This window comes from Clupea harengus, chromosome 6 (genome assembly GCF_900700415.2).
Source record: "Clupea harengus chromosome 6, Ch_v2.0.2, whole genome shotgun sequence".
Classification (NCBI taxonomy): domain Eukaryota; kingdom Metazoa; phylum Chordata; class Actinopteri; order Clupeiformes; family Clupeidae; genus Clupea; species Clupea harengus.
The window spans coordinates 4,241,036-4,264,063 of NC_045157.1; the positions used below are offsets into that span (position 1 = coordinate 4,241,036).

At 46.7% G+C, this 23,028-nt stretch overlaps 1 protein-coding gene across 1 annotated transcript in view; it reads right to left on the reverse strand.

Annotated features, from left to right (window-relative positions):
* Nucleotides 1-23,028, reverse strand: part of lingo2 (leucine rich repeat and Ig domain containing 2) — a 260,684-nt gene that overhangs the window by 168,571 nt on the left and 69,085 nt on the right. The window lies entirely within an intron of this gene.

Genomic DNA, 23,028 nt, shown 5'->3' on the forward strand with positions numbered 1-23,028 from the left:
AGCATCAGTAGTAGGGTCCATCAGAACAGTGTTGGGAGTGGAAAGTGTGTGTTTTGTTTGTGGGGGTGTGTGTGTGTGTGCTTCTAACACATGCCCTGCTGCATGCCCTGCTGTCACACACACACTGGCCTGGCACACACACACACACACACACACACACACACACACACAGACACACACACACGCACACACACACACACCTACACAGACACAAACACACACACACACACACACACACACACATACACACACACACACACTTTGGAGCCATTGAGAGAGCAGTATAGTAGGTTACACTTGCTTTTGTACAGTTTTTCCTTGGTTCTGTAAGTGATAAAACAGGAGTTTGGGTGAAACCCAATCATTGTTGATTCCCTATTATGATTCTCTAGATGACGTGTAGGGTTGCCACCCGTATTTTAAGTCCCATATTGAAAAGCAAAACGCTGCATCCCGTATTGAATCAATAAGGGGCACAGTTTATTTCTGTACATGCCGTTTCATGCATAATGCACTAGGTCTGCAAAGTGCTGAGATAACACAACATCAAGTTAAATCCAACCGACGTTTAATTTCAGTGGTGAGCTGCAGACCGTCGAGCTCTGGCTCTGCGTGCTCTGAGAGAGGCACACCACGTGACGTCATTGTCATCATTGCCTGTGCTCTGTAGAGCTCATAAGCACTGAGCTCCTGATCTCAGTCAACTTTGTCCCGCCCCGCCCCGCTCGTCCGAACCCGTGCCACCTTCCACTCAGACATTCTGAAGGGCAGACGGTAGGCTGCTCATGGAAGGCCAAGAAGAGAGAGAAAGATTATTGGCTCCAGAGAGGAGTGACTGACTGCTTGGTAGCAGCTTAGAAAATGAAACCATGTGCGGTTTATCCACTCCAGTCAGTCGGCAGTAGGATTCAGAGATTAATAATTATTTATTGAGCCTTTTCCTGGTCTTGGCAAACCCCGGACTTGTCCTACTTACATTCAATTGACTGCCTTTTTCAACCTAGGAAAAAAAAATTTGTCAGTGCTATACAAAACCAATGCCAAACGCAGAAGACGGATACATCAAGCCTGGATTGATAGAGATTAACGCGGGTGGCAGAGAGAAAGACATTAAATGGCACGCCAGAAACCCTCTTCTTTATGGGGGATTGATGGGCCCCTGCAAAGAACGCATTTCCATATAAAGTCCATGAGTGATCCAGCGAACGGTCACACACACACACACACACACACACACACACACACACACACACACGAGCCACGCAGATCCCATTCGGATGTGACTAAGAATGACAGATGTGGATTCCGCAGCAAATCCACTTTTGTCTTTGGCACTGTCGCTCACAAGGCTTCGCATGAAGAAGAGAGGAGAAGGATGGAGAAGGATGCTGCATTATGCACTTCCTCTCTTTCCCACACTCACTCGGCTGCTTCCTGGGCGGCCCTGACTTCCTGTTCTTTTTTTTTGCTTAGAGAGGATGTTTTTATTTTGTGATTTTTACTTTCTCGTGGTGTGGTTAAACACATGCAGCAACATCTGCGCTTCATCAGGGAAACAGGAAACTATTAGTCTGCAGGTTTCCAGGCGGTGTGCGAAGGATAGACAGAACCATGGAGATGGAGAGGTAGAAAAGAGACTGTGGGGGAGAGCGAGAGAGAAGGGAGAGAGGACCGGGAAGATAAGAGAAAGAAAAATAAGGCTGGGGTAGGAGCGAGTAGGGAAGAGAGAGAGAGAGAGAGAGAGAGAGAGAGAGGGGGAGAGAGAGAGAGGGGGATAGAGAGGGGGAGAGCAAGTAGGGAAGAGAGAGAGAGAGAGACAGAGGGGGGGGGAGTGAGTAGGGAAGAGAGAGAGAGAGAGTGAGAAGAAGAAGGAAAGACGGAGAGGTTGGGGGAAAAGGCATGTACTGCATGACAGGGGAACATGAGAGAGAGAGAGAGAGAGAGAGAGAGAGAGAGAGAGAGAGAGAAAGAGAGAATCATAGCGCTCTCCTAACAGCTGATCTGCTGACACTAGCACGTGCAAGGAGAGGTAGGGTCATCAGGGGGTCATCAGGGGGTCATCAGGGGGTCACTGTTGGGTTAGTGATGTCATTGGCTCTGAGAGGGTGATTGACTCTCAGTCTCCAGGTTCAAAAGAGAAAAGAAAAGACATAGAGGAGGTGGCATAGAAAAGGAATGCTGATGCTCCCAAAGCTCTGCTCTCCGCACACACACACACACACACACACACACACACACACAGGATTTCGCCTTACCTCAGTCACCTCTTCACCTCCTCACACACACACACACACACACAGACTGCCTTCCACACTGCCCTTACGTTCCCGGTGACACCATGCGCTCACATTCACATGGTGATACGATCTCGTCCAGTAATGGATGGCCGTACCACTCCGCAGCCTCAAAGGAGACCATTCACAACCCCACTTACCTTACCTTCTCACACACACACACACACACACACACACACACACACACACACACACACACTCACACACACACACACACACACACACACACACACACACACGCGCACACATGCACACATGCACACATAAATGGCCATACCACTCCACAGCTATTTTCTTCTCCTACAGGTAACAATCTCCAAGCTGGTGAGTAGTGGTTGTGGAAATCAGCGTGCCCTCTGCTGCACACTCTCTCCTTATAATTAGTGTCATTGTTGCTCTTTTATTTTACCCTTTCTCTGTTGAGCCATCCACTCCGCTCTTTGCTACGCTACGCCACGCTACGCCACGCCACGCCACGCCACGCCACGCCACGCCACGATCATGCAAATAATCTGCTCACACAGTGGAGGCAAGCAGGGCTGCAGCTGTGGCTGGATGTGATGTGATGTGCTGCAGCAGACTCAAACATTCTTTAATTGGATAGGGAAACTTAACGAGGACCCCCAGTAGGCTGCTTCCACAGGCCAGGCGTTCACCTTCACCATAGTGCCTGTTGCCTCCACACAATCTGTGTGTGCAGCCAATCACTGTCTTCTCTTCTAATCTGCAACTGTTTGTATAGACTCCTACACAGTTCAGAAAAGGTTGTCAACAGACACCTAGTTAGAGTTTCAATTATATGTGGATGTACAAACTGATATGGCCATGGGGAACATAGGGAGAGGTACCTGGGACACCAATTATATCAGGCTTTGGCCGTACTGAAGTCTACTGTCAAGGAAAGTTCCTGCCAAAGAAGTTTGAACTTGAGCTTTTATATTATATGAGCAGCTCCTGGAACTCGACATGTTCATAATAAATAAAAAATGCGGCACAAAGATTCCCTAGTAGTGGTTGCTAATGACATATCATTTTTCGTTAGTTAGTTTAGCTAATTAGTTCATTTTAGAGATGCAAAGTCGGTCACAGCTTTATAATGAGCCCTAATCATCACCATGGCCTTCTGTGTCATGTGCAAACCAGTGAATGCTCCACACGTTGATGAATATGGTGTGTTTTCAAATACTGGATCTACAGTATGTCATGTGACAGATGTCTAGTCGTCAGCTTAAAGCTTAAGTGGCGTGGACGGCCTGCTGTACTGGGATCCCTCTCTTGGCTAAACACTCCTTTAGCTGAGTGCCGATCCATACGTGTCAGTGGTTCTATCAAAGCTTGATCAATATGTGTCAGTGGTTCTACCAAAGCTTGATCAATATGTGTCAGTGGTTCTACCAAAGCTTGATCAATATGTGTCAGTGGTTCTATCAAAGCTTGATCCATATGTGTCAGTGGTTCCATCAAAGCTCGTCCTTTCAGGGTAGCTGTGTATAAAACAGTGAACCTGCACACTGACACACAATAAATTACACACACGGAGACAGACAGCAAGAGCGAGGGACAGAGAGATACTGAAGAAGAGAGAGGGATAATGAGAGGCAAGTGTACAGACGAATAGACAAATAAAGAGAGGGTGTGGGAGAGAGGGAGAAAGAGAGACTGAAAGAGAGCAAGGAGAGACATGTAGAGAGAGACAGACAAAGAGATAGTCATCTTCCTCCCTTCCATAGAGAGATAGAGACAGAGAGAGAGAGAGTCATCCTCTTCCCCTTCCATAGAGAGAGAGAGATATAGAGAGAAAGAGAGAGAGTCATCCTTTTCCCCTTCCATAGAGAGAGAGAGAGAGTCATCCTTTTCCCCTTCCATATTGAGATAGAGACAGAGAGAGAGAGAGAGTCATCCTCTCCCCCTTCCATACAGAGAGAGAGAGACAGGTAGAGAGAGAGTCATCCTCTTCCCCTTCCATAGAGATAGAGAGAGAGAGAGAGAGAGAGAGCGAGAGAGAGAGAGAGAGAGTTGTCTTCTCCCCCTTCTATAGATCAGATATGATTGACTAAGACGAATGTTCGCACCCAAGGCTGACATCAATCTCCTGCACCCACAGCACACACTCGCACTCTGTCTTCTGAGAGTGAGCGCTTGTTTAATTTCAAGCCATCCCAAACTTCTTTTTTTTCAAAAGACCCACTACCCCCCGACCCCAACCCCTATGGGAATATACACAGTATATATCCTTGAAGCACTGAGCACACTGTGTTTATGTCTGTGAGGTAAAGCTGAATCAGCGCCCTGTCTCCCATTAAGTTCCCTGCTCCAGTTTGAACCCAGTCACTGGTGATGCTGCTGCTGCTTGATGCTGCTGCTTGATGCTGTTTCTTGACATTGAGATGGGGAGCCCATCCAGAGCATCCATCGCTCACGCGCAGCCCTCATAAGGCCTGGCTGCACGGAGTCTACTCAGCCGCAAATAAAATTTCTCTCCATTCTCCGAGCTGTCAGCGGCCTCGCTCACATACATCATCAATAACCTTTCATGGTGAATACAGGGCTTCCATTCACACTTGCACCCTCAAATCATCCATCCAATATGAATCTCATAACACTGGGGGCTTGCATGGATATGGGTTGCTGTTGCCAGCTGAAGTCTGTGAGGATGTCAGATCTTTTTCAGTCCTTCGCAGACTGAATATGGGTTATACTGACGATGGACTCTGAATGTATTCATCCACAGTGTTATACTCAAATACTGACAGACCAGAGACAAAATCTCTTACAGTTTATGCTTGTTGCATGTGTGTGTGTGTGTGACAGAGAGCTAGAGAAAGAGGAAAAAGGAGAGAGATATGCCATGCCATTCCATGTTTTTAACCTAAATATCGAACGAAACAGCCTGCAATAACATTCACTCCAGTGTTCATCGTAAACATCCATCTCTCTCTCTCTCTCTCTCTCTCTTTTATCTCTCTCTCTCTCTCTCTCTCTCTCACTCTCTGGGCATGTCCAAAGAAGCTGTATTATTTAGGAAAGCCATAACCATTCCAGATAAGGGGTGAATGAGTGTGGAATGGATCAGGCCGCAGCCTCGAGCAGAGGCGGGGTATCGTAGCAGGCGTGACGTGACGTTTCCAGGCCATGTCTTATTAACCGCTCCTCAAACATGAGCTCACTATGGGACTTCACACAGTGGTGCTCATCTGTCTTGTCTACGATAACAGAGCAGGAGTTCCACTCCCGAGCCAGCGTGAGAGCCACTAGGAGGCCATGAAGAGGTGTAAAAGCCTATTTTAAACGAATCTCCTTCCGTGTAAATATGTCTCCTTACAGCAGGACAAATGCAACAGGCCAATTCCCTTAAGGCACAATCCATCTGCGGCAGCATTGTAATATAGAGGAAAAACAAGTCATTATGTTTAGATAAGGTCAGCGACAACGACTCACACACACACACACACACACACACACACACACAATTTCCACTGACCTGGCATTAGAGGTTAGACAGAATAATATGCAAATCTACTTGCTGAGTCCTAAAAAAAAAAAACAGAGCCAGCCAAACTCGGCATCCTGACTCCTCCCACCTACCCCTGAGAAACATCTGATGAAACTAAGCCACAATGTCATCACACACATTTGCTTTTCACAAGGCTGGACCCATATGCAGTCATGCGTGAGAGAGAAGAAGTCGGGAGTCTTGAGTAGGAAGTGAGTGAACTTCAAGTGCTGCCATTTTGAACATGCACTGACCTGATGGTCATGCTGCAGTGTACCAGTGTGTGAGTGACAGCACACAGCACACAGCACAGCTAGTCTCGGCTGGCTTAGCCCTGCTAGCACTCTGTTTTAAAAATACAATGATGCTCATTGAAAACCGTTACTGATGACAATGTGTTATCATTGTTTTTGTTTTCTTTTTTGTTTAGCTTTTTTAATTTTAAGTAATTTGCCAAAGCAAGGTACTCCAACAAACAGAGCAAAATAACTTTTTTTTTTAAATGAAGCATTCCGGTAAATACTGTGATGCTCATTTGAAAATAGCAAGTGATAACAGTGTTTGTCTTAGTTTTTTGTACTTGTAATCTATTAAAACTAAGACAACGAACTGTGATCTTTTTTTAAAGGCTTCTTAGGTTTCTTTTCCTCTTCCTCTACAGCACTAGACAAACCCACAGTGGTCAGGGAGACGTCAGGGGCATGAGACCGAACAGGGAGACATCAGGGGCATGAGACCGAACAGGGAGACATCAGGGGCATGAGACCGAACAGGGAGACATCAGGGGCGTCAGGGGCATGAGGCCGAACAGGGAGACATCAGGGGCATGAGGCCGAACAGGGAGACATCAGGGGCATCAGGGGCATGAGGCCGAACAGGGAGACATCAGGGGCATGAGGCCGAACAGGGAGACATCAGGGGCATGAGGGGCATCAGGGGCATCAGGGGCATCAGAGGCATCAGGGGCATCAGGGGCATGAGACAGAACAGGGAGACATCAGGGGCATGAGGCCGAACAGGGAGACATCAGGGGCATGAGGGGCATGAGGGGCATGAGGGGCATGAGGGGCATCAGGGGCATGAGGGGCATGAGGGGCATGAGGGGCATGAGGGGCATCAGGGGCATCAGGGGCATGAGGGGCATGAGGGGCATGAGGGGCATGAGGGGCATCAGGGGCATCAGGGGCATGAGGGGCATGAGGGGCATGAGGGGCATGAGGGGCATCAGGGGCATCAGGGGCATGAGGGGCATGATTGGGCAAGAGGCCAAACAGGCTTTTATAATCCCCAGCAGAGTGAGGAAACATGGGCCAAGGCTGAGGTCACATGTCTGAAAGGCCAAGCAGCTGAATCACTTATGACCCAGTGAAGAGGACAGGAGGATTAACCCGCCCCCCCCCTCCCACTCAGCACATACACACGTACCCATCACCGCCCCCCCCCCCCCCCCAACACACACACACACACACACACACACACACACACTCAGCACAAACACACGTACCCATCACCCCCCCCCCCCCCAACACACACACACACACACACACACACACACACACTCAGCACAAACACACATACCCATCATCCTCCCCCCCCCCCCCCAACACACACACACACACACACACACACACACACAGTCAGCACAAACACACGTACCCATCATCCCCCCCCCAACACACACACACACACACACACACACACACACACACACACTCACACACACACACACACACTCAGCACAAACACACGTACCCATCATCCCCCCCAACACACACACACACACACACACACACACACACTCACACACACACACACACACTCAGCACAAACACACGTACCCATCATCCTCCACCCCCCCCCCCCCCCAACACACACACAACCTTCCAGCAACCCATAAATGTAGAGGAGAGGACCGAGAGGCTATAAAACGGACCCATCCGGTGCTCTGATGTTTACGGTGGCCATAATGACATTCACAGCATTATCGTTAGCGGACCTGTAGCGCTTCATGGCCAGGCACCTTGGCGCATCATCTGGAAGCTCATTAGCAGCTCCATCACCAGCTCTCGGGCATCTGGCGCTACTGTGATCTGAGTGGGATATTAAGACAGGCAAACCGGGCCTGGGAAGCGAGGGAGGCAGATGCCTACGTCTGTCTGGTGATGACCGGGGGGGGGGGGGAGGAGGAGGGAGGTGGAGAGGAGAGGGAGGTGGGAGACTGACAGACAGCAGAGTACGTAAGGCCTCCTGTAGGATGCCCCGTAGATGAAGTGTGTGTGTGCGTGTGTGTGTGTGTGCGCCGGAGTGTGTGTGTCTGTGTGTGTTTGTGCATGCGCACCTGTGTGTGTGTGTTGGATCAGACAGAAGATATCTGAAGGAGAAATGGTGCAACCAAGGTGATATGCAGTAACTGAATGCTAACCATTTATCACATGCTGATACACTGACAGGCACACACACACACACACACACACAATAGACACACACACACACAAACACACACACACACGCTTCCCTCATCTGGACATGCTCATACAGCCTATGCATTGCGAAAACCCAAATGACCTTTGTGTTAGTACCGAACAAGCTTGACTTCTTCCTCTCTGATACTTAGGCACCTACATAAGACCCTAATAAACAACAACAACAACAACAACAACAACAACTAGCCAACAGAGTATATAAGATTAGACGTAAACATATCAGATCACAGCAGACATGTGTTTAACTTAATATATAATCAACTAACCTCTGCCCCCCCCCCCACCTTCCCATCTCCCCCAAGATGAACCACAGCTGTGTGAAGATTTAATTCCCAATTCCGTGCGCCCCTCTCTGCCCAGCCGCTGCCCCAATTAGCACAGCCTGGAGAGTTGAAGCACATTATGGCTGACACACACACACACACACACACACGGTCACACACGGGAGCAGAGGCCAAGAGAATCTCACACACTTCAAAAGACCCAGGGTAGGAATTTTAGAATTCAGCAGATATTTAAAGTCAGAATGCGGGGAAAAGGACCATCGGCGAATCCGTTGAGAGAAATAGACAGAGACAGAGAGCGGGTGAGGGAGGTATAAATGGGTTTGCTGTTCAAAGACACTCTCCTTTGGTGGATATTAAAATGCATACACTGTACTTCAACACTGCAGTCGACACTGTACATCCACCGACTCTGTTCTTGCACAGCCACAGACTTAAAAACAAATTACCTCCAACATCACCATTTTCCAGCCTAAATGCACAGCTCATACCCTCCCCCCCCCCCCCTCCCTCCCTCCCCTCCTCCTCCCTGTAGCCTCGCTGTTTCCTCCATTTCCTGCTTCCCTCTCCTCTCTCTTCCTCTGTCTTCAGAGCTCCCCTCTCCTCTCCTCTCCTCTCCTCTCTCTTCCTCTGTCTTCAGAGCTCCCCTCTCCTCTCCTCTCTCTTCCTCTGTCTTCAGAGCTCCCCTCCCCTCTCCTCTCCTCTCCTCTCCTCTCTCTTCCTCTGTCTTCAGAGCTCCCCTCTCCTCTCCTCTCTCTTCCTCTGTCTTCAGAGCTCCCCTCTCCTCTCCTCTCCTCTCCTCTCTCTTCCTCTGTCTTCAGAGCTCCCCTCTCCTCTCCTCTCTCTTCCTCTGTCTTCAGAGCTCCCCTCTCCTCTCCTCTCCTCTCCTCTCTCTTCCTCTGTCTTCAGAGCTCCCGGCTCCTCTCTTCTCCTCTCTCTTCCTCTGTCTTCAGAGCTCCCCTCTCCTCTCCTCTCTCTTCCTCTGTCTTCAGAGCTCCCCTCTCCTCTCCTCTCTCTTCCCTCTGTCTTCAGAGCTCCCCTCCCCTCCCCTCCCCTCCCCTCTCCTCTCTCTTCCTCTGTCTTCAGAGCTCCCCTCTCCTCTCCTCTCCTCTCCTCTCTCTTCCTCTGTCTTCCGAGCTCCCGGCTCCTCTCTTCTCCTCTCTCTTCCTCTGTCTTCAGAGCTCCCCTCTCCTCTCCTCTCTCTTCCTCTGTCTTCAGAGCTCCCCTCTCCTCTCCTCTCCTCTCCTCTCTCTTCCTCTGTCTTCCGAGCTCCCGGCTCCTCTCTTCTCCTCTCTCTCCCCTGTCTTCAGAGCTCCCCTCTCCTCTCCTCTCTCTTCCCTCTGTCTTCAGAGCTCCCCTCTCCTCTCCTCTCCTCTCTCTTCCTCTGTCTTCCGAGCTCCCGGCTCCTCTCCTCTCCTCTCTCTTCCTCTGTCTTCAGAGCTCCCGGCTCCTCTCTTCTCCTCTCTCTTCCTCTGTCTTCAGAGCTCCCCTCTCCTCTCCTCTCTCTTCCCTCTGTCTTCAGAGCTCCCCTCTCCTCTCTCCCCTCTCCTCTCTCTTCCTCTGTCTTCCGAGCTCCCGGCTCCTCTCTTCTCCTCTCTCTTCCTCTGTCTTCAGAGCTCCCCTCCTGCAGGCTTGTCTGAGCTAGAGGCCCTTCCCTGGCAAGCTTCAAGGCCAGGAGAGACACACAGGAGTAATCAGACCACTGCAATAAAGCTCCTCTCCCGACTGCGGACTTTGGCTGCCAGTTTCTGCGCTGCCCTCATCCTCTGATGGCCACCGTGGAGCAGCTCTGCCAAGCCTGTGGGACACAACCACCACCACCACCACCACCACTGCCACCACCACCACCGCCAACGCCACCGCCACCACCAACACCGCCACCACCACCACCACCACCGCCACCACCACCGCCACCACCACCACCGCCACCAACACCGCCACCACCACCACCACCACCACCACCACCACCGCCAACGCCACCGCCACCACCAACACCGCCACCGCCACCACCGCCACCGCCAACGCCACCGCCACCACCAACACCACCACCACCCTCCGGCCCCATTACCAACACCGCCATCACCCACCCCTATCATCTGCAGTCCAATAGCCACCAGCAGGAGCATCTCTAAAGAAGACAACAGAGAGCGTTCCACTTAAATGCATATATAGTGTAACGTATACAGTGAAATGTATCATTAAGACATCATGAAATTGCAAAAGATGGCGGAAAAAATGTGCACTTTGGGAACAAAATGTGATACATGGAATGTTACTTAAATAACCACATTAACGTCCATTAAATGCATAAAGGTGCTGGATTAACTTGATGCAAAAACCTAATTCCGGTGAGTACATAATGGAGTTTATTTGTCCCTCATTAAACATATTTGCACATGAAACACACCATTTTCTCCCCGTTTGCATTTTTTTTTTTAGATCACAGCAGCCTGCCAGAAACAAAATTGCCTGAATAACTCAATTGTGAAAGTCGGGGTGTGGTGGGGGTTTTGGGCGCGGGGGGGGGGGGGGTGGAGTTACAGTAGGAGTGAAATTAGCATGACGGATGGCGTTGTGAAAACTCCGAGTCCCTGATGAGAGCTCAGGTTGGCACGGGTTTGGGCCTGATCTGGCACAGATCCCAAGATCTGATAGCGTCTCTCCTCCAATCTGGGACTGTCCCATGGCTGAGTCTACCGGGACGCAATTAGCCATTGCCAGGAAAGTTACCCTTGACGCTAGGTAATGAAGTGTTTGCAAATGACAACATCAGGCCTGTTTTTATTCCCAACTTCCCATAACCTTATGCGCTATCCTCTCTAGGAAGAAGATGTTTGAAGATAACATTGTTATGGCGTCAGTAATTATTAAATAAGATTTCTAAACACGAGGAGTACTCAGTGTCCTCTTCTCCTGACCTTTGGCCAGAGGAAAAAATGAAATCTAATGGTTATTGCTACTCTTGTGTGTCCATAACCTTTCCCATCAACTCCGAGCAAGTCTAGTGAAAATCTAATTTCATGGGTGACGATAAAGTGAATTGGACTCTGGCCTGTGCATTTGAATGATGTGATATTACAAATATATTCTTTTTTTGAGGGAAATTTTACGTGTGCACACATACAGAAACCTCTCTCTCTCTCTCTCTCTCTCTCTCTCTCCCCTCTCTCTCTCTCTCTCTCTCTCTCTCTCTTTCCCTCTCTCTCTCTCTCTCTCTCTCTCTCTCTCACACACACACACACACACACACACACATGCACCATTATAAAGTGAAAACTGCCTAAGTGCTTTTTATACACCTAAAGGCATATTTGCACATGCATGCACACAAACCGATGCAAGCATGTAAAAAGCACATACACCCGATTACTCACCACATACAATATATACATACAGTACAAACACCTCCACACACACGCACACACATACACACACACACACACACACACACACACACACACACACACACACACACATACACACACACACACACACACACACACACACACACACACTTCCATGTACACTCTATGGCTCTCAGATGGCCCGTTTGGTTGGTCCAGGACTTGGCACAGTTTCTTGGTTCAGTGAAGTCCTTAAATATCCCCGTGGTGTCTGTCTGTGTGCCCCCACTATGGCACTGCACAGCCCTCCACCCCCCCCCCCCGGGGTGACAGAGCCGTGCCTCTGCTGATCACATGATTGGACGCAGGCTTAACGGACTTTCTTAACAAAGTTTTTTTCACTGAAAAGTGTGCAAAGGGAAAGCTGTGTCTATTTTACACACACACATACACACACACACACACACACACACACACACACACACACACACACACACACACACACACACACACACACACAGCCTAGAGCCCTAAAGCCTTTGCTTACTGTTTCTCGACTGTGAATGTAAATGCAGTTCTCATACGGACAGAGAGGGTGAAGCTGTATTTACGAGCTGTGCGTTCCAATTCATAACATTATGCAGATGCCCGCTTCCTTGAGTAAAAAAGTGTATTCTTCATGGAGCCGATAATTACAGATTTTCCAAGGCAAACACCAACAAAACATGGTAACAATAGGACTCACTGTGCCGCATTAATTCAGTTGTTTATGCGGCAGAGCAGCGCTGTAGGGAATAATACTGTATAACCTAAGAATGTTTCGCCGGACTTGGACACCTGACAAAGGCATTCAGAGTCTTCCCTCTGAAACGCGTAAACAGCCCAATCCAAGTCTCCCCCCTGATGAGACTCTGGTTCCTCTTTATGCGACATGCAGTAAAGTTCCTTTACTTAAGTTGACAAAACTAGTCATGCAAATGGAATTAAGTTGTAGTTCCAGCCACACAATAGTGTAATACAAAATTCAAACTTTAATGCTTCTTTTTGGCTCAGTTCGCTTGATTACTCCTGTATCTGGCAATGCTGCCTTTACTTAATTTTGCTGTGGATGAGGAAGGAGGAGAGACAGAGAGAAAAAGAAGGAAAGACAGAGAGAGAGAGAGAGAGAGAGAGAGAAAAAGAAGGAAAGACAGAGAGAGAAAGAGAGAGAGTGAGAAAGAGAGAGAGAGAAACAGACAAAGAGAGAGAGGCAGATTAGGAATAGTGAGGGGAAAAGAATAGTGAGAGAGAGAGAGAGAGACAGAAAAAGAAAGAAACACACAAAGAGAGAGAGAGAGAGAGATAGAGAGAGAGAGACAGAGAGAGAGAGAGAGAGAGAGAGAAGGATGGGGAACCAGAGACTGAGATGGGATGAGTGAAAACTTAAAAGTTGTATCACCCCATTGGCTGTGGCACCTGTATAGTGTGAGGCTCCTGTTTTATCACCCCATGGGCTATGGCACCTGTATAGTGTGATGTAACGCTGATTTACTCTAGGGTAACATAGTATTGGGTAAAAATAATTTCTCCTTGTTAGAAAAACCCTCTGCGGTAATATGGCCTCCAGACAGATGACTAAACTGAGGATGACAGTGTTCCTACAGTAGAATGAGGTGGGTTGGTACACAGATCATATTTAATTTGGTAAAGGAATCATCATTGAAATATGATGCCTTACAACAGCATACAAATGTGTGGCAAGACTTCCGAGTTAATAAATCTGTGTTCCTTGTTTTCCAGGCATTTGCTGCCACAAGAAATACCCCTCATATCGGAGCATCACGTCTCCCACATTAATTTCTGGGATAGGAATCTCATTCATGTTCATGGAAATGTCAGCCGCGTTATCGGCATTCTTTAGCTGAATTTTCCCTCGGCCGGAATCTCGACAGCCATCTCCTGTGACAGCCCTTCAATCTCCGCTCACCTGCCTTTTCCAGAAGCTTCCGGTGGAGCCGCTCCACAATTGAAAGACAAAGACTCTGATAAGCATTCGGCACCATATTGAGCCGTGCGTTAAATACCTCAGGCGGTTGCTCTGGTCTTCCCCCGAAGAGTGATGACAATCTTTACATTTTTCTCATTTGGTGCTAAATTGACTTTGCTACTCCCTTTCCATTTGGCACCAAATTGACTTCTACAGGTTTTTTTTTTTTACTACAGAATTAATTATATTAGTAATATAGACTGATTGAGGAAGGATGGAATTATCGCTACTCAAATATTGGCCTCACTCACCTCTTCCTCTCTCTCTCTCTCTCACACACACACACACACACACACCGTTTATATGTGCATGCTTAAATGTAATAACACATACCTACACACAGTATTCCCCTCACATTTATATGCCACGGAAATGTCAGGACTTCCCAGCCAAATGATCTTTTAACTGGTCTCCCGTTTTAGACAGCGCCAGAGATAATGATCCTCATTAGACTAATCATCATTAAGAACTAATTTGGTCTCTCTCTGTCTGATGCCCCTGGTGTAATGGGCAGGGGAGTCGTGTAGCAGACGGGCCTGCAGTGGCCTCCTGGATGCAGGGCCAAAGTGGCATCCAGGCGACGGGAGCTTTTTAAAGCGGGTCACTCCATTAGTCGCCTTAGATATGACTTCCCTACCAATTAGGACGGCTTATGGAATTGGTCATATTGTGAGTGCTTATTATGGCTAGATACAGTGTACGTGTATGGTTATGTTTGCATCCATATCTATGAATTGTCTATATATCAATTTGTTGTTTGCATACGTAAGTGAAAATGTCTTGGGGCGTATACTGTAGATAACATGAAGGCTCGTGTTTCAGACATGAATGTGAAAGAAAGATGTGTGTTTTCACACACAATACACCATCACGAAAGACACAGAGTGTTTATTTACATGATTCAAAACTACTATTGAACTATTGAAACGTCATGGCATTATTTCATCTTTTCTTCATATTGTAAAGAAACGTTAAGGGAAAATGGTTTCTGGAAGTTTAGCACAGGAATTGAAAGAGAATTGTGGGTAAGGGATTTGACAGTGACTTTATTATATGTCAGTGTGTCACTGTCCTGAGATACCTGTCACATGGCAATACGAGGGATCATTTGGTGTTCTGTGACTCCGTCATATAAAGCTATAAGATACAGCAGGTCGTGGTCTTTTCATAAGAACTGCCAGCTGTCAAATATCAAATGACATTTTTGGCCAGAAACTGACTTCTTCCATTCTTCCAATCCTTGAGGCAATAACACAAGCAGTAGGATGCACGCAGTAAAGGAGACGCATGGTGTCTGTGATCATGAAGATGTATGACATCGCCATCAAATGTAACCACTGCGATCCTTAGATCATGTGTTGATTGTCGTAAAGCTCACACTTATGTTGTAAATGAACGAGCGCGGTTTCAAAAGCAGGCTGGCTTCAGCTCCCTCCCTCGCCCTCTGATTCTCTTGTATTTGTTAACCAAAATGTCATTTTCATTTGTCACCTGGCGCCTCAATCATCCAGCTATTTAATTCATCGCCTTCATCTCCTCCTCCTTCATGTACTTATGGTTTGGTGCATGCTGGAGATCAGAAGCGCAGAACATAGGCTTGAGAAAAAGGATAATTTAGTGCACATTGGATATTTATGGTTATGGTATTAATATGTATATATAAATATATACTATGTATATAATCATGGTTAAGGTGTTTCATCGTGTTTTTTGGCCCATGATGTCATATGCTGTGAAATGTTAGGAGTGAGTTCCTCATCATGTTCACAAAGCTGTGCTAATGTCTGCAGTTGTTTGGCCTTCTTATAGATGACTATTTAATGGCCAGTTAAGTCTCGTTAGACTGATCTAAATACGTCAAAAGCCTACCGAGGGGACAGATTTTTAAATAGAGTAAACCTGACCTTGAAATAGCAACGTTATGGTAAATATGGCATCAAAGAAAAGTCCATGTTTGACACATCATTTAGGATTTACATAATTAATCAGCTTTTCTCCTCTAAAACTCCCCATTACAAGAATTATTACTACCTGCATGCAGTCAAATTACAACAATTAGCATCTGAACATAATATCGCTCATGGATGCGCCCTCCCCAAAGTGACCTATTAGGAAGACTTTTTCACAGTAGCTGCCATCAATCTGAATTTTTATTAACAGCAATTATGATGTGAAGAAAACACAGAGTTTATCTCGGGCTGCAACTGGGAGAGGATCCTCACTCAGTCAGTGTTTCTGCAGCAGACAGCAGCTTCCTTTGTTTTCAGACCTGTCTCCTGCCATGGCTGTCCCCACACATCACAGGGGCAGAGAACACAGCTACACACACACACACACACACACACACACACACACACACACACACACACACACACACACACACACACACACACACACACACACACACAACACACACACACACACACACACACACATACACACATACACACACCCCCCCACACACACAAACACACACACACACACACACACACACACACACACACACACACACACACACACACACACACACACACACACACACACACAGTCTCTCTCACAGGGTTGTGGGAACAGTGGTGGCAGTGGCTGTCCACATGAAAAACTTTAAAAATAATCTCTGCTTGCATTGTGACACTCCTGCACTCAACCATTGTTTCCCAAGATGACAGTAAGCAAGAAAACACTTCACCCGGTTCATGACGCCACAATGAAAACACATCACCCTGCTTATGATGTCACAATGAAAACACATCACCCTGCTTATGATGTCACAATGAAAACACATCACCCTGCTTATGATGCCACAATGAAAACATTTCACCCTGCTTATGATGCCACAATGAAAACACATCACCCTGTCCATGACCCCACAATGAAAGTGTCTCATCCAGCACATGAGGCTGCCCCATTTAAATGTCGCCCCATTCATAACGGCAACCTGAAGACATCACACCCGGTTCCTAACACAACACTGAGGACGCTTTGCCATAGTCGCGATGCTAAATGGAAAACATTGCACCCTATTCATGAGAAATACAAAAAAAAAAAAGTTTCACACTCTTCAGGAAGTCACCCCAAAGACATGTCACCCCTGTCATGAGACAAGCCAAAGGCGCCACACACTGTTCATGACATCACATTGAATACAGGAACCCCTCAGACCTGCACGAGCACCTGCACCTGAGGGCTGGAGGCTGAGGCTGAGGTCGAGGCCGGGGCGGCGTGATAAACAGGAAACAGTGGAAAAGAACATGGGGCGCACATGGAGTGCAGATCCACCCACACAACTCGTATGACGTCTGACGTTCCAGTCAACCTCCAGTCATACAGTGGTGTGAGACTCCATGACTTGAGCTCAACATGATCAAGAGTCATCAAGAGTCAACCATGAATCAGAACAGCTCGCCAGCTGACTTAGCTTTTTTAAACGGTCAGCTTGCTTTGTTCTGTATTCTTACATGTTTTTAGAAATATAAATCCGTGTTTGAATTTGTGATCACTGTAAAATTAAACTGAAATCTGCAGTCTGCAGTCTTTTGTTGCTCCTTCTCTAACCATTGTGCAAATGTCCGTGGGTTTTCCCAGGGGAGAGTGAGAGGAAGGCAAAAGAGATCCATAATGTGGCCTGTTTAATCTGACAGTGAGCTACTGGGGCCAGGTAGGTGTTACAGATGACGCAGCCCCCACAGCTCGCCGTCCAGAACCCCACGGGGAGAACTTAATGGGGTGAAAAGCTTTCTTTGGGACAAAAGCAAATTATGGCCTGGCAATCAATACAGAGAGTGAATGAAAGCTAATGACCTATGCCTTGGTCCTTAGAATACAGGCAAAGCGAGTCATCCATCTCAACCGCACTCCCCACCACCACCACCCATGCCTTTTAAGGGGTGTTTTCCTTCTTCTATTGATTTCAATTAATTCTTTATTTACTGGAACTTGAAAGGGCAAAGCACGTAATGTTAATTCTAATGTCACCGCACTCCCAGGATGGCCTTTTGTCACACTTTGTATCTGTACACAGGAAGGCCGCATCTGATTACCATAAAAATGCACAAAGCATGTGAAATGGACTTTAGATACAGTGTCTGCACAGTGTGTCATTTTTAATTAAAACTGGAAATAAATATATAAGGAAAAAAGGAGGGAAAAATCACAGCAATGTCTCTCTCTCTCCTTTCTCTTGTGGAGCTTACTTCAGATCTCCATGCGTGGCCTGGTGCTAAACATCCACTTCAAAGCATGTGATGCATTGCACAAAACAAACATGGCTGTCTCTTGTTCTCAAGTGAAATCCATAGCGTCATCAAAGATATAAAACACTATGCAACACTACAAAAGACGATTTGGTTGCATGTGTGCCATTCCGATGGCGCTTGTGTAGCGGCCGTGGAGATCTCGTGCAGGAGATAGTTTGGTGATACTATAGCCTGCATGGAGAATACCAAAACAAATTCCTAGTATCTGTATACATGGCGAAATAAAGTTGAATTGAATTGAATTTAATTTAATTGATGTGCATTTCATGTTGGCCATCATCATATAGGGTTTGAGGAAGTCTTCAGTTTTATAGTCGTGTTTCAGCTCTACACAATGGTCATAAAAGTGCCACTTTCTAGGCTGATTTAAGCTGTCTATTGGGAAACCCTTCTAATGGATCCTCAGCATCGTAGGTCTAATTGCCATAGAGTGTGGTAGTGACCGTGGTTTTGTATGTGGCAGGATTAGCAGTTTTACAAGTTCTGTTTTTATTTATTTATTTATTTTTTAATCCCAATGAGGGGATGAATGAGGTTTTGGAAAATTGACATGTATATACGTATAAATAATAATAAATAACTGGTTGAGAGTCCCCGCATTCGATTCTGTTCACGGAAATACAAGAGACCCCTTTATATCTCTAAAATATGTGTGCTGCTATCCCCCAACTAACAGCAAAAAAATAACAGAATACAAAACAAAGCATGCTAATGCATCACCACATAGTTTCATAGGAGTGTGATTTAAGAGTTGTTTGTAACCATGGATACCACTGTAGAGTCCCACTTGAGGCAAGCAACATGATGCACTTCATCCTTTTCCTGCTTTAGCATATAGCTAGCAACATCTTTATTTTTAGAAGACAAGACAGTAAGTAACAAAAGACCGTCTGATAATTACATTTTAACTAATGTTACATTTTAACTAACTAATTTAATGTTTTTTCTACAGAGGCTGTTTTGCTCATTTGTTTTTCCAAACTGATTTTTTTTTTTGGAACCAGGAAGTGTTAAAATGCTAACACTAAAAACTACAAACCTCTGGTCGACTTCCATACTCTATTCTATTGTCAAGTTGTTTAGAAAATGATAGCCATAACAACAGTACTGCATCGAGACATTATCTTACCCTTTCTTCCAACTGGTCAGGAGGCCAGCACTAGACGGCAATACCACAGAAATGCTAGATCTTATGAAGCATCCCTTGTATTAAACAAACACTCTAATTTGAAATTAGGAAAACCATCATCACCGTTTGTGCAAACTGATTGTAGTACTTATAATGGTTGACTACATCTCAAATAGAACTGTGATGGAGGGGCTTTAATGGAAATGGATTTGATCTCAAATTGAAAAAGGAACATAGTTCAACTGTGAAATAGCATTGCACTAGAGAAATACTTGACAGTGGAATCTTGTTTTCTTTCAGTCAGGACCTTGAGGTAGCTCTGGTTGCTAGGCTCCTCTATCACAAACAATAAAACTGTAAAAAAGAAAAATGGTAAAAAGAACACAGTAGATTGCGTGTTGTACTGAAAGACCTCCCGAAGAGATTCCTGTTCTGAGGAAGAACTACTGAAACAACACACAGGAAGTGGAAGAACTATTGAAACAACACACAGGAAGTCCTCTCTACAGGACATGTTTCGGCGGGCTCCCTATTTCTATTCATCTTCCACAAATCCTGTGGAGTTTGGAAATACGGCCTGAGAGAAAGAACCAAAAAGCCAGAGAGAAAACGGGGCAGATGAAAGCGAACGCAATGAAGAAAAGTAGACAAGGGATAGAAAATGTGAGAGGCAGAAAAGAGAGACAGAGGGAGGGAGGGAGAGGGATAGAGATAGAGAGAGGAAGAGAGAGAGAGAGAGAGAGAGAGAGAGAGAGAGAGATGTACCGGGGATGTTAGCACTCGTTAAATGCAATTTTCTTTTATTTGCAAATGCAATGGCTCATGCTGTACTTTCAGAGCACATTACAGCTTCTTTCTGCTTATTGTCTTCTGGAATAATGGGTTCTGGCTGATTTCTGTGGGTCCCCAGACGATTTCCATTCCTTTCCCAAGGATTTATTTTCCCAGTGCTTTTGTGCTGCTCACCGGCGCTGTAATTTCACATTTGAGGACACTGGTGTGCCCGGCCATACTGATAACTATAAACAATAACCACATCTGCTGGTTTGTTTTACGTATATATATATATATATATATATATATATATATTTGGATTTCAAACACGGGCTTAACACAATGTTGCTATTTCCTCGCTACCAGATGGCCTGCTATGAATACTAAAGGCAATAATATGTTGGTCATAAAGGGCTGGGGGCTATGAGTATGATGGTTATAAAGGGCTGGGGGCTATGAGTATGATGGTTATAAAGGGCTAGGGGCTATGAGTATGATGTCATAAAGGGCTGGGGGCTATGAGTATGATGTCATAAAGGGCTGGGGGCTATGAGTATGATGTCATAAAGGGCAGAGGAGAGCACAATGCAACCTGCCATGGAGGTAGCCAATCACACACAAGCAGCTGATAGGCAGAGGCAGTAGGCCAGGCGTAGCCAGTAAAGCATGGCATAGGATAGACAAGCTTGTTCGCCTCTTTACTTAACATTGCACGAGGCACAGCGCTGGTTAAATTAACCAAGCTCTTCTCATGTCTGTTTATCAGTGAGGGAGGGCACACATCCCATGATCCTTCATCAAACACTCCATCTGGCTGGCTGATGATTAGCTGTGAAAGGGCTGAGGTGGCGATGCGATGCGCTGCGATGCGCTGCGATGACACTCTTAGTGAGGACCGCGTTAGGCGGAGTGCTGGAGAACAGGGCTGCATCGTGGGTCAGGGGCGAGGAGAATCCCGTGACAGGGCAAAACACCAGGGCTTTAAAAGCTCTGCTGCTGACGCACTACATCAATGTCTGTGGCTTCCCAGCATGAAAAACACTCTACCCCTCTCTCTCACATACACACACACACACACACACACACACACACACACACACACACACACACACACAGGGTCTCCTCCTCATAACACCCCCACCCCCTTTCCCACTCGTACATTTAATGAACGAGAGCTTTTAAAAGCCTTTCGCTGGATGCATAGCCTTGACGCCCATGCTCTCAGGCCCCTCCCAACCTTCTGAGTCCATGGACACTGCCAAAGCACTAAGCCCACACACTTGGCTTAATGACTGTTGCCAGACTAATTATTTTATGCATGTTTTTTTTTTTTAATCTTCAACATCGCCCCAGTTTTTGCGTCTGCACCTCCGCAAAAGGAGAAGGTGAGGTATGGTGAGATAATTAGCTGGGAGAAAAGGCAGGCAGACACTGTGGTGAACTTTGCGTGGCTAATTTTATTTGTACCTCAGGAAACAGGGTTATATTCCCAGTGCCATGGAACTCCCGGTCATAAACTCTAATTATGTAGCATCTAATTACCAGTCTAATTTGCACCTGAGTCCAATAGATTGGCTTTTTTCTCTGTAAAACAGCGGCTGCCTTTCATTTTCTGCTTCTGCTACTCGTCTTCGGGAGATGGAGGAAACTACCTCCATCGACTCGCTCTTGGCCTTTGACCTTGGCTCGTGTTTCGCGGAATTGCTTTTCCTCGGTTTCTGGCGAACGAATGAATAAAGAACGCACGATGTTGGGCTGTAAAGAGGCGCTTGTGAACAGATGTGGTCCAAATGTACAGATGTGCTCTTAATGGCTCTCCCTCGGTGTGATCGTAATGCTGGAGAGCCGGCAGAGAGAGGACGACTTCCCAGCATCCCCCTGGGTTTCATCCAGCGGCGAGGGAACAAGGTACTTGAGCCGTAGTGTATGTCAAACATAAGCCGAAAGAAATGAAGCAATAATTACCCCGTTTTACGCTCCGAAGACTCAATGTATATTCTGCGGGATGTTGAAAAGGTAATCAGCTGAGGGCCCTCAGAAACAGGGAACATCCTCTGCAGCCCGTGCAGAGAAACACATAAATCCAAAGAATAATAAGTAGCAAGTGTTTGTGACAAGAGAATGGGATGCCTGCCCCTAATGTGGTGCTGTAGTTATGCTTAGCACTGCGTATCGCGCTTAACAATGTTATACTTGCAGTCTTGCTACATGCAGTGGAACTTCACCATCTACACAGACAGACACTAGTGAAACATCATCTCCAACCAGTGTTTACATTTTCAATGGGCCGCAGTATGATGACTTGAAATGAGGAGAGCCACATCCTCCCACCGGATGACCCCGTGTTGAACAGCAGCCAGCGCGGGAAAGGCTGAGACAGCAGGGCCGTGATATAATTTCTACAGGTAATTGCTGATGGTAATCACAGGCCCTCCAAGTGCAAAACAACCTTTGGCATTTACACTGTGCCAGAGCAAACCAACAGGTCAGGTAGTCTGAGACCTTAAGCAGTAAATCTGACTAATTACTGCTGTGTGTGTGTGTGTGTGTGTGTGTGTGTGTGTGTGTGTGTGTGTGTGCGCGCGTGTGTGGGTGTGTGAGTGTGACATAAACTCCTGCTCAAACACAGACTGCTACACAATACACACATTTGTCTATGCATATTGCATCCACCTCCAACCAATGACTACACCCTCCTCACCCACTCACTCACACACAACCCAAGTACACAACCCAAACACACACACACACACACAAAAACACACACACACAAAAACACACCGACACAACATATTTCCTCACTTGAAGTATTAGATGTTAGACACACACACACACGCACACACACACACACACACACACACACACACACACACACACACACACACACACACACACACACACACACACACACACACACACACACACACATACACACACACACACAC